The sequence below is a fragment of the Giraffa tippelskirchi genome, chromosome 7, assembly GCF_054371585.1.
Source record: "Giraffa tippelskirchi isolate mGirTip1 chromosome 7, T2T-mGirTip1v1.2.pri, whole genome shotgun sequence".
NCBI classification, from domain to species: Eukaryota; Metazoa; Chordata; class Mammalia; order Artiodactyla; family Giraffidae; genus Giraffa; species Giraffa tippelskirchi.
The window spans coordinates 99,852,043-99,864,461 of NC_137281.1; the positions used below are offsets into that span (position 1 = coordinate 99,852,043).

The following is a 12,419-nucleotide window of genomic DNA, read 5'->3' on the forward strand; positions in this document are numbered from 1 at the left end:
TTCCCAAATCTCAGTGTCTGAAATCTACCTAAGTTATCTTTTGCTCATGCTACATATTCACTGCCAGTTGGTTAGGTGTCTCTGCTCTATGCCATCCATATTATGGGACCAAGGCTGACAGAGTAACCACCAGTTGGAACACTGTTAGCAGCTGTGGCAGAAGGAAAGAGAAAATGGCTGAATTGCATGCTGGCCTTTAAAGCTTCTCCCCAGAAGTGATACATGTCACTTTCACTCATATTTCATTACCAGAGCAAGTCATGTAGTCATTCCTAACTTTATAGGAGCAAGGAAAATATATCATGTTCCTGGAAGTTGGGAGAACCAGAAATATTTGAGGATAGCATAACTGTGAACAACTACTTCCAAGATCACCATTAATACTCTTCAACACTCAGTAAAATATCTGTCCAAAACTTCTAGTAAACAGATATATTAAAAAATTATTTCACTCAACCTTACTAAGAGCATTCACTGTGTAGGACATTATAAACCTTTTACTAGTGGATTGTAAAACAATATAGATGACAAGTTTTGTATTCTAAAATCAACTTTAACATGCTGTTATCATTATAATGAAATAATTCATATATTTGTATTTGTAGGGTCTCACAGAGATAAGGTTTGAACTAATGCTGTAATAGTGGGAGAAGTTGAAAGCAGGGATTTACCTTAAATAAAAAAGTTTCAGTGTTTGAAGCAATAGAACTTTGTGACTAATCGAAAGTGACAAATTGATGAAAAAGACCAGTTAAGGGTAGGAAGGTTTCCTAGATTGGGAGGCTTATTGAAATGGTGATGTCATTGCCCTTTTAAGGGAATGCAGTAGTAGCTGGTGTGTGATGCAAAGAGACAATGAGTTTGATTTTTGGAACACTGAATTTCAGATGTCTACAGGAAGCTCTGCCCTTACTAACCGTGCCTTGTGAGGAATGGATAAGGGCAGGAGACGAGAATAAACTGCTGGAAGGAGACTGGGAAGGGAGAGTCTAAAACATTGTGTTATGTAAGTGAAGGGAAGAGTGAGTTTTGAGGATGTGTTTACTCTGAGGTATTTAAATGTAAGCAATTTTTAACCTTCATCAAGTGCAGGCACAAGTACCCCCTATACCCTCTAGCCATCTCTGTATTATTAATATCATTATTTTACTTCAATAATGTCTACAGTTCAGCATCTTAAATGATAGGTTAAGAGGAAAAAAAAAACCTTGAAATGAAGGTGGGAGATAATGTAACAGTTTGTACCAACAGATGGGCACCAGCCACCAAGGAATCTAAAAAAGATCTGCAGTGTTAAGAATCTGTTGGTGTGCCTCTAGCACTGTCTAGGGGAGAAACAGAATAGTGGAGGAAAAAGGATTCAAGAATATGCTGTATTGGACACAGGATGCTGGTTAAAACACAACCTTTACCACTAACGTGTATTCACAGCTATACAGTGCCTTCTATTCACCAGGGACTGTGACAGGTGTTCAAAATATTTTTATTTTGGAATCATCATGACAATCCAAAGGCTAAGTTTATTGACCCCAAATCGAAGTTAAAGGAACTGAGGATTAAAATGTTTAAAAAAATCTGTTCAAGGTCCAAGTACAGAAAGTGGAGAATTGCAAGTTCACTCAGATGGGTCTGATTTCAAGGCCAGGGCTCTTTCCACTATAGTCAATGACCCCAACCTAGTTGTGCATTACAACTGCCTGGAGAAAATGTGGAAATACATTTTTTAGTTTCCCACTCAAGACTGTCTCACAAGGTGGTAATATTAGTATAGTACTTTTCTCTCAGCGTTGTTGTTCACATTAAATGTAATAAAGTATACTGGACTGTTTGATTGACATCAAGTTTAACATTGATAGGCTATCAATTTAATAGTTTTAGTACATGTGATTGTCTAGTTTCTTTTGATTTCCTAGTCAGAACATAATCTTCTGATAAGTAATTAGGCTTACCAAGTAAGTGCCTTGAAACCAGAAAAGGGTGTGCAAAACAATATATTTTGGCTTGATAACCGCATTATAAATTAACACACTTAATTTCTAGCTTATAAATCAGCATTCTTGAGTCTGAGCAGGGCTAGTCAAATTCCTCCAGTTTAATGATCCCTTTGTTAACCGAAAAAACAGTTTTGAAATCAGCAAAGCTAAAGAATGGAGTTAGAGCAGAACAGATACGAATTGTTTTAATTGGGAGTAGAATATCAGTTTTTTGTTGTTGTTGTTGTATTTGTTTTGGAGGTCAGTTTCGTGAATACAGTACAAAATTAACTCACTCAAATGCAAGACCACCTTTTCTCATCTTAGTAGATGGTGTTTTTTTCGGCTTCAATACATCATAGCTAGATTAGGTTGAAACAGAAAATGTAGTAGGGCTACATCTCTGGCTCCTTTAAAATTCCTCCTGTTCCTCTCACCTCCACTTTCCCCAACAATAACAGTACGTTTATCAAGAAAAGTCTGGTCTTATGTCCCCAAAGACATTCTGAAGCATTATTTCTACTTGCTAGAGGGGTTTATAGTAAGTTGTATCTAAATTAGCATTCTTCCCCTCCCACTACCACGAATCTCTGATAGTTTGCTTGTAGGCAAATACTTTTTTCTTTTCAATATTCAAAAAGGCACTCAGCAGGAACTTACCAAATGCATTCTCCCTGAAGAAAAGTTAAGCGGTTTCCCTAAAACCACACAGATCAAACGATTGGGCGAAGGGAGATTGAAAGTGCCTGTTACACCCAGTCTCGCTCCCATAATTACCCAAACTGCCTGCATCCCCGCGGTAGGACAGGGCTTTCTACGGGACAAGAAAGGAAAACCAGGGAGGTGAGAGCCAGGAAATCGGGAGAGGTGCCTTTCCCGGCATGCTCTGCAGCATACCGAGGGGCGCCAGACATATCCCGGCGTGCATCGGGGAGCGCCCAAGGGCGATGGTTCCCGGCTCCTGGAGGGGCACGCGAAGTTAAAGCGGTAGGTGTGACCATACTTAGTTTTGAGACCCTGCCTTCTCGTTTCCACTTTAGGAACGTACTCTCATAACGGCTGAAAAGGAGGTCTCCTAACTACCCTCCCTTTCCGCGTGCGAACGACTTTCGGCGCCGCTTCGAGCACGGTGCCAGGTGATTAGCGGTTAGGGGCGGGCCTGAGCTGGTCACGTGATCGAACCTGGCCGCCAATGACTAGCCGGGTGTTCCAGCAGCGCGAGGATTCCGGGACCCGTGAGCGGAGCGGCGCGTGGGCCCGCTGCGGTCGGCCCTGGCAGGTACGCGCAGGCGCCCTGGTTGCCACGCGCCCCGTCCGTCCCCACGCGCCCAGCGGCGCTTACTTGGCGCGAGGTGTTAAGAGTCTGTCTGGTATTTTTTTGGGGGGGGGGCAAGGAAAGGGTGGGGGCCAATGGCGTCACGTGGACGCCACAGCCAATCGCACTCGGAGGCGCACCCACAGCTTTCCCCGGCGCCCCGGGGTGCGACGTGTTCAGTGAGGTTCGGCTCTCCCCTGCTGGTCCCAGCACTCTTTCGAAGCGCGTGTGCGGCCTGTAAAGTCTGGCCGCGGGTTTTTGTGGCGTCCTGCTCCGCTGCGAGCACGGACAACAAGTTCTAGGCAAAATGGCTGCTGGAAAGAGTCGCCTAGTAGGGGGAGCGCTGGGGCCGCGTGAAGGTCACATGACGAGGTTGGCAGCGCGTGCTGCTGGCGCGGGGACGGGGGAGGGTGGAAGGGTAGACGAGCGGCCAGTCATGTGCTCTCGACTGCGCCGTTCCTAGGTTTTCCAGCGCTTTTGCTATGGCCCAACTGGCTGCTTTTACTCCTCCCACCTCGAAGCGTGGCAAGCGTCGGTGAGCTGTGTGGTGTGATAAACGAGCAGGGTTCTGGGAATGAGGACACCTAGGTGTAGGCCTTTGGCTGCTTTTGCAATTAGCAAGCCATGTTCCAGTCCTGGGGCTTCCCGGGTGGCTCAGCGGTGAAGAATCCGCCTGACAATGCAGGAGACGCAGGAGACGCGAGTTCGATCCCTTGGTCCGGAAGATCCCCTAGAGGAGGAAATGGCAACCCACTCCAGTATTCTTGTCTTAAAAATTCTATGGACAGAGGAGCCTGGCAGGCTGCAGCTCGCAGTCAAACTGGGCTGAGAACGCTTCTGCGTTGCCAGTCCTGGCCTCTGTTTACTCATCGTACAGCTCTGTATAGGAGGTTATTATTATTATTATTTTTTAAGACCCTTGGAAGGTATATGATCTCTACCTCATCCCAATGTCATGCTGATAGCAAAACAATTAAAAACAATCATTGTGAGATAAGCCGGTCTCCCCGTAGGAGAATCCTTACAGTGATGTGGGAGACTTGGTGGAGGTAGCTTGTTACAATATTCTGGACACGTCTGTCTATAGTTAGCAGTAGCATATATACTCTGTACCTGGCCACTATCTCATTTGAAAAGTATTTTGTCTTAGACGTCTAGTCCCTCTGTGTTTTCTTGGAAAGAAATCAAGAGGGAAGTAGTATTGTCCTAACTGGAGATAGGAAACGAAAGGAGTTAGAGGGCATGTGCTAGCGCCCGAAAACGCTGACTAGAAAGAAGTGATCTTTTCCACTTGCTGGGCCAGTCTTTATAAAAATTTTGAGGCTTCCTACCACTAGCCTTTGGTGTTTTTCATAGTTCTTGGCTCCTAGCGTCAGTTCTGCGTTTTACCAAGGGTCAAGGTTTTAGTGAAATGAAGCAGGCATAAGTTATGTGTTTTTCATATCATTGTGTAAGCTTTATGGTACATTTGGTGTATCTTGAAGAGCCTTTTGAATTTTGTGGGCGCACAATCTGGAAAACATTTATTGAACAACCATGATAATAGTTATCACTTTTGAACAATTATACTAATAGTTAGCATCTTTCTAGCCTAGTACTTTATATGTCTTAATTCACATAGTTCTGATAACAAACCTGTGAGTTAGGTACTACTATCTCCATTTTACCAGTGAGTGAAATAGCAACAGAGAGATTAAGTAACTGGCACAAGGTTGTATGGGTGATAACTTACAATTCCAACCAGAATTCTTTTTGAAAAGTTGACAAAATGAGTCTAAATTTCATTTGGAAGAATGAGCTTATAAAGTAGAAAAATTTTTGAAAGAAGAAAATTAAGTGGGGACTTGTACTAGTGAATATACAAATAAAGCTATGGTAATCAAAACAATAAGTGGTAACTGGAATAGACTGGGTCAAAGTAATCTAGAAATATATAAGACTAGTGTTATACAGGTGACATTTCATGTTAGTTGAGAAAGAATTTTGAAATTATGTTGAAACAATTGGCTAACCATTTGAAAAAAAAAAATAAAATCCCACCTTAAAATGTAAATAAAATCTGGGAGTTCAGTTCAGTTGCTCTGTTGTGTCCGACTCTTTGCGACCCCACGGACTGCAGCGCATCAGGCTTCCCTGTCCATTGCCAACTCCCAGAGCTTACTCAAACTCATGTCCCTCGAGTCGGTGATGCCATTCAACCAACCATCTGCCATCCAAAATCTGGGGGAATTAAATATAAAATATGAAGTCAAAATTCCTGCTTGAAGGAAGAGAGAAACAGATGATGAAGGAGAAGATGATTAATGAGACCCCAAATAACTTGCAGGAAAAGAACTGTTCAGTATTGGTTGGACTGCTGACATGAATTTGGTAGCTGTTTTTTTTAAAGGTAGCTGTGATACAAACCCCAGGACGCCCACCTACCCTGTCACCCAAAGAGCCAAAGAATAGTTCCTGTGACATTCCACCTTCCTCCATTTAGTCCCTCTTGGAAATCCACCACCAACCTTGGGCACTTCACCCCAACAAATTTGTAAGAGTTGTTAGGTTTTTGTGTAAGACGTGCTGTAGTGTGGATAGCTGTGATTGGTGAGTTAGCTGTCTGTGGCTGCTGGAGATTGTAACAACCTTTTTTACTTTCTGTGCAACAAAGAAGCTTTGTAAATAAAGTCTTAACATTTAAAGAAAAATTACTGCTTTAAAAAAACAGGTAAGCAGTTTTCTAATCTTCACACAGTATGAGCTGTTCTAAACATGATTGCAAAGGCAATTATGATTGATAGAATTCTGATTGATAAAATTACTATGTAAAACAGCCTCTAGTTGGCAACAATTAAAAGACAACTTTACTCATTTAGTATTCATTTGACATATTTATTGAGTGTGTTTGATGTGCTAGGCAGTTTTCCAGGTGTAGGGGAACCAATGATGACTAAAGCCAGGCAAAATGAGGGGAAAAATTTTTTGCAGCAGGTTGGACTCAGAAGTTTACTTTAGTATCTAACAGATTGTCAAAAGACCTGAACAGATAGATTGCATGCATAGAGAAATAAAAATAACCAATAAAGATAAAAATACAGTATTTTCTACTTATAAACAACACAAAACAACTCCCCCTGCAGCAGATTGGCATATATGTGATAAAATGGTAGTATCTAGTATTGGCATAGGAGTGGGGAAATTGGCACACTCCTACACTGTTGTTCATGGATATTTACTTTTTAACATCCTTTCTGGAGAATATTTTGGCCATACTTAATGAAAGCATGGGCATCCCAGGTGACTCAGTGGTAAAGAATCTGCCTGCAGTGCGGGAGACACAGGAGACTTGGGTTAGATCCCTGGGTTGGGAAGATCCCTTGGAGGAGGAAATGGCAACCCATTCCAGCATTCTTGCCATGGACAGAGGAGCCTGGTGGGCTACACTCCATGGGGTCGCCAGTCGCCAAGAGTTGGTCACGACTGAACAACTAAGCACACATTGAAACATTAATAAACTATCACTCAGCTGCTCCTCTACTTTATTAGGGCCCTAACTGGTAAGTTTGCAAAGATATTCATTTAAGAGTTGTCTTTTTAAAAAAAAAATTAATTTTATTTTTAATTGAAGGATAATTGCTTACAATATTGTGTTGGTTTCTGCCATGCATAAAAATACAGAACACTTCACGAATTTGCATGTCATCCTTGTGTGGGGGCCATGCTAATCTTCTCTGCATCTTTCCAGTTTTAGTATATGTGCTGCTGAAGTGAGCACGATAGTTGTCTTAAATAGTAGCAAAAAAAAAAAAAAACCAAGAAAAATGTAAATTTTAAATAATAGGTGATTTGGCTACATAAAGAAGATGCCCTCATAGAGGGTAATGTCTTGTAACTAGTAAGCATGATAGAGATTTCTAGTAATGACTTGGAAAGCACATCAAAGCACATTATATATATTGTTAAGTGTAAATAGCCAGTAAAGTTATTTGTAGTATGATCACATTTTTGCAGGAATATACCTCTGTGTTCATTTACATAGAAGTCTAAGATGGTTTATATCAAACATAAAATAATGGTGATTTTATTTGAATGATAGGATTTTTGGATGAATTTAGTTTAAAAAACTTGTTATTTTTTGGAACAGTTTTAGATTTAGAGAAAAATTTCAAAGACAGTATAGAGAGTCTAAATACCGAATGCCCAGTTTTCCCTATTATTAATGTCTTATGTTTGTGTGGTGTATGTATTATAATTAATGAACTAAGATACACAATTATGAACTGCATAGTTTAATCAGATTTTTTTTTAGTTTTTATCTACTGACTTTTTTCCTATTCCAGAATTTCATCTAGGATATAATAAATACTTAAAAAAATATTTATTAATGGTTTGTTGGCTTCCCTGGTAGCTCAGAGGTAAAGAATTGACCTACAGTGCAGGAGATGCAGGCGGCTTGGGATCGGGAAGATACCCTGGAGTAGGAAATGGCAATCCACTCCAGTATTCTTGCTGGGAAAATCACATGGACAGAGGAGCCTAGCAGGCTATAGTCCACAGGGTCACAAAGAGTCAGGCACGACTAAGTGACTGAACACACATACACACACACATGCACATACAGTGCTTTTTTGATGGGTGAAATTACAGGGAGGAAGAGGTGAGGGGGAAAGGGAAGTGATGTAGGGAAAAAGTGAAAACAAACATAAGGCATGTGTGACCCAGATGGCCATAGCTTTGTTCCAAACAAAGCTGGCTGCTTGTTCTTCCAAGTCATCTGCAGAGAGTTCATATGAAATTCTTGCATCTCAGAACCTTCCATTACACAACCACAATACCTTTTAATTATGTCCTCTTAGGATCCTCTTGACTATGCTAGTTTCTTGACTTTGCTTGTTTTGATGACCTTGACAGTTTTGAAGAGTACTGGTCAGATGTTCCTCTTGGGATTTGATGTTTTTTTCATGATTAGACTGGGGTTAGAATCAACATGACTTGTCACAATGTTGACCTTGATCACCTGCCTGTGAATTTGGTTTTTAAATGTTTTCTTTTTTGTAGTTTCTGTTTTTTAAAAAATAACCTGTGTTACTTGTTTTTGTTATAACGAAAAGTATTTGTAATAATATTCTGGACATGTCTGTCCATCTTTAGCAATAGCATTTGTAGTAAGCCGTACATTGATAAGCTGATAATACAGGCAGATGATAATATAAATTAGAGAAAAAGTAACTGGCCATGTTGCTGGAAAACCTAATTATACAAAGGAATTAAAGACATTAGTATAGTATAGCTTGTTTTAACAGTCTTTAAACTGTTTTAGGAAGAACAGCCTGGTAACTATGAATTATGCATAACAGGGTGAAAATATAAATAAGATAGATTAGGCCAATTAGGTAAATTCATTCAACAGCAAGTATTAATGAGCTCTACTGTATGCCAGGTATTATACAGGTCTAGGGATTGAGCAGTGAAGAAGACAGTGTCTTAATTTTTTTTTTTTTAAGATTTTATTTATTTGGCCATGCCACATGGAATTTGGGATAGGATCCCTGACCAGGATAGTTCCCTGACCAGGGAGACGAGGGATTGAATGCGTGCCCCCTGCAGCGGAAGCATGGAGTCTTAGTCACTGGGCCACCAAGGAAATCCCAACAATCTTATTTATAATGGGAATTTTTGTTCTAGTAGATAGACAACAAACTAATACATAATATGATTTCAGATATTGTCAAAGTGCTGTGAAGAAAATAGTACAAAAGAATAGAGGGTGCTGGTGGTAGGCTTGGTGTTTCTTTTAGGTAGTTCATGAGGTAAGGATTCTCTGAGGTAGCATTTAAAGATAAAGAAATCTGAATGATAAGGAATGAGCCATGCTAGCATGTGGAACTTTTCAATCAGTGGGAGGGGCTACTAGTGCAAAGATTCTGGGGCAAGAATCAGTTTGAGATTTTCAAGGAAGTGCAAGAAAGCTGGTGTGCTAGAGTTTGGAGATTGCTGCAGTATTAATTGGTGGCAGTGGTGGTAGAAGAGTTTGGTAGTAGGAGATGATATTGAGAAGTTGGTGGGTCTCAGATGGTATAGAGCCTTATGGACCAGAAGGGCTTTGGATTTTATTCTAAGTGTGGTGGGATCCATTGGACAAGTTTTATGAAGAAAAATGATACTATCTAATTTATGTTTTTACAAGATTGCTTTGACTACTGGAGAGGCAAGAGGGGCAGCAGGAGACCATTCAGGAAGTCATTGGAATGGTATGATGAAGTATGGTGGCTTTGGGTCAGGGAGGCAGTGTGAGGGGAGGTCAGATTCAGAGTCTGTTTGGAAGGTGGAATTGATAGAATTTGCTGATAAATTAGTTGTGAGATGTGAGAGAGAGGGATCAAAGATGAATCCAAGGTATTTAGCTAGAGCAACTAGTATCACGTACAGAGATGGAAAACTGGAAGGAGTTATTAGTTTGGGGTTTAAACTGAACAATTTAGTTGGATATGTTGAATTTGAGATGCTCACTGGATATCCTTCCTGGTGGTCCAGACTGTAAAAAATCTGCCTGCAGTGCAGGAGACCTGGGTTGGGAAGATCCCCTGGGAGAAGGGAGTGGTTACTCACTCCAGTATTCTTGCCTGGAGAATCCTGTGGACGGAGGAGCCTGGTGGGCTACAGTCCATGGGGTCGCAAAGAGTCATGAGTGACTAACACACATGCTGTATATCCAGGAATAGGTAATTAATTGTTCAGTCTGGAGCCCAAAGTCAAAGTCATGGCTGTGAATATACATTTAGGATGTCATCAATACGTAGATGGTGTTTAAAAATCTGGATCTGGTGAGGTCAGCCAGGGAAGTAGAGAAGAGGGCCAGTGACCGAGCCCTGAGGCTAAGCTGAAAGCATAGAGAAATAAATCACCCTTAGATTCTTTTGTATCTGCATAACCACAGTATTTACTGTGTCTGTATGGTATAATATTAAATAAAGCTTTTGAGATGATTGTAATGTAACAGGCTTTTCCTGATATATAAACTGATTCTTCGGGTTTTTGTCTCTGTCCTACTTAAAGAGTTCTGTTTTCTCCATTACCTGGGGGCATAAACTCCAAATTTCATAGTTGAGCATGCCAGACCTATCACTGTTGAACTCTGCCCTACCTTTCTGTCCTCTCTCCTCTTTATCATTCCTGTCATGCCCAACATGTTCTGCTTGTGTATAGCCCTCTATTTGCCTGGTATACTCTTTCTACTTCTCTTTTTGCTGTTTGCCTCAAACTCTTGCTCAGTCTTCTGCATGTAGCTTACATTTGCTACAATTTCCGCAAATTTCCACAGATAAAAGTTTGCTCCTTAGTGCACAGTACTTCCTCAGCTCTGTTGTTGGTACTTTAATTTATAGCAGAATATAAAGTCAGTTGATATTGACTGGCTTTTTTTTTTTTGGTGGGTAAAAAAAAAATATTTTTATTAAAAAAATTTTTTTAAAAAAATTTTAATTGGAGACTAATTACTTTACAACATTGTGGTAGTTTTTGCCATACAGGCACATGAATCAGGGCTTCCCTGGTGGCTCAGAGGGTAAAGTGTCTGCCTGCAATGTGGGAGACCTGGGTTCGATCCCTTGGTTGGGAAGATCCCCTGGAGAAGGAAATGGCAACCCACTCCAGTATTCTTGCCTAGGGAATCCGTGGATGGAGGAGCCTGGTAGGCTACAGTCCACCGGGTAGCAAAGAGTCGGACACGACTGAGTGATTTCACTTTCACTTTCTTTCTTTTCACATGAATCAGCCATGGGTGTACATGTGTTCCCCATCATGACCCTTGACTGGCTTTTTTAATTCATTTGTTTCCCCAGTGTGTGGCATGTAGTAGATGCTCACGCTAATGCTTGGAAAAAGTTTAGAAGTTTTGTTTTGGCAAAAGAAAGTAAATAACTAAAACTTGATCTTACAGTACATGAACATATGGATCATTAACTGAGATTTTTAGGATTTTTTGAATGGTGAGTTTTGCTTTTAATGATATTTATTGTGATGAAATTTAGCCAGTACAAAGTTTAATACTGTCAATTAGGAGCCTTAGTTCAGAGACATTTTTAGAGTGGTTTAATCTCTAGCGTTGAATAATGCTTATTCTTTGAAGGCAAGGTTATAATAGATTTCTTCCTTCACTTGCCCACTTTCACACCCACCTTCTCAGTAGTCAGGAATTCTATTTTAACATTACGTGTGTACTTTGAGCTCTTTGCTAGAGGAGAAACCCAATGTAATAAATCCAGTAGAATCAGCAGTGCCCACCCCAGGAATGTCTTTAAACCACTGCGTGGAGAAGACTTAATGGTGTGGATTGTAGGTGTGCAGGTTTCAGTCTGTGGACTCACGGAGGGTTAATTAGTCTGTCACTGAATTGTAGGCATGTATTAAGCACTGCCGTATATGGGCGCTGTATGGGGTGCCGTGGGGGATGCACAAAAGAAAAGTTCTGGTTCCTTGCACACAAATCCCTGACAATTTAGTCAAGGAATTGAAACATAACATTAAAAAGGAGTTTAATCTTAACAAGCAGTGTATCAGTAAGTGCAAAGTACTGTGTATAAATCAAAGACTTTGCATTTCTTAAGCCCATAATTATATTTGCAGAGATATATGGTCTTATCTTGCATCTGTTTCAACATTTTGACCTGACTTGCAAGCTCTGCATTTTCTCCTGTCCTTTAACATTTTTAGTTTCAAAAAGATATTATTGATTTGACTCTTTGATGTGATGAAAACCCTATATGGGAAGAGTGCTCTGCCAATGCATTGCTTTCCAACATTTTATTCTTTCACGTCTATAAAGCAAATAGGTAATTTGAAAAGATAGAATGTTATTTAACCTTTGTAAGTGTGACAGAGGCATCCTTTTATAGTTTTGCTATATGTATAGGTTTCCTTAGACGTATTTTCTCCTTCTGCCGAAGGCTGAAGGGGTGGGAGCAGTTGAGGGGGAGGGGAGAAGTGTATAGAACTTAGAGAAAAATGTTGTGTGTGTATGAATATGAGTTTAAAAGTACTTATTTTTGGATTTGAATTATAAAGGCAATTTTCTTCTCATTTGAGAAGATATGAAAAACATAGATAAACACAAAAGAGGAAATAAAAAATTCAAATATGCTACCTATCAC

General features: G+C 40.4%; 1 protein-coding gene and 1 non-coding gene across 2 annotated transcripts in view; one reads left to right on the top strand and one right to left on the bottom strand.

The window, feature by feature from the left end:
- Positions 1 to 3,192: 3,192 nt before the first annotated feature.
- Positions 3,193 to 12,419, top strand: part of MGA (MAX dimerization protein MGA) — a 140,986-nt gene continuing 131,759 nt past the window's right edge. The window contains exon 1 of the mRNA XM_081507745.1: positions 3,193 to 3,252. The gene's annotated coding sequence lies outside the window, so the exon portion shown is untranslated. The remainder of the gene's footprint in view (positions 3,253 to 12,419) is intronic.
- Positions 6,939 to 7,045, bottom strand: LOC145515905 (U6 spliceosomal RNA). Its single transcript, XR_014061114.1, has one exon. It is a non-coding gene; the product is annotated as a U6 spliceosomal RNA (small nuclear RNA).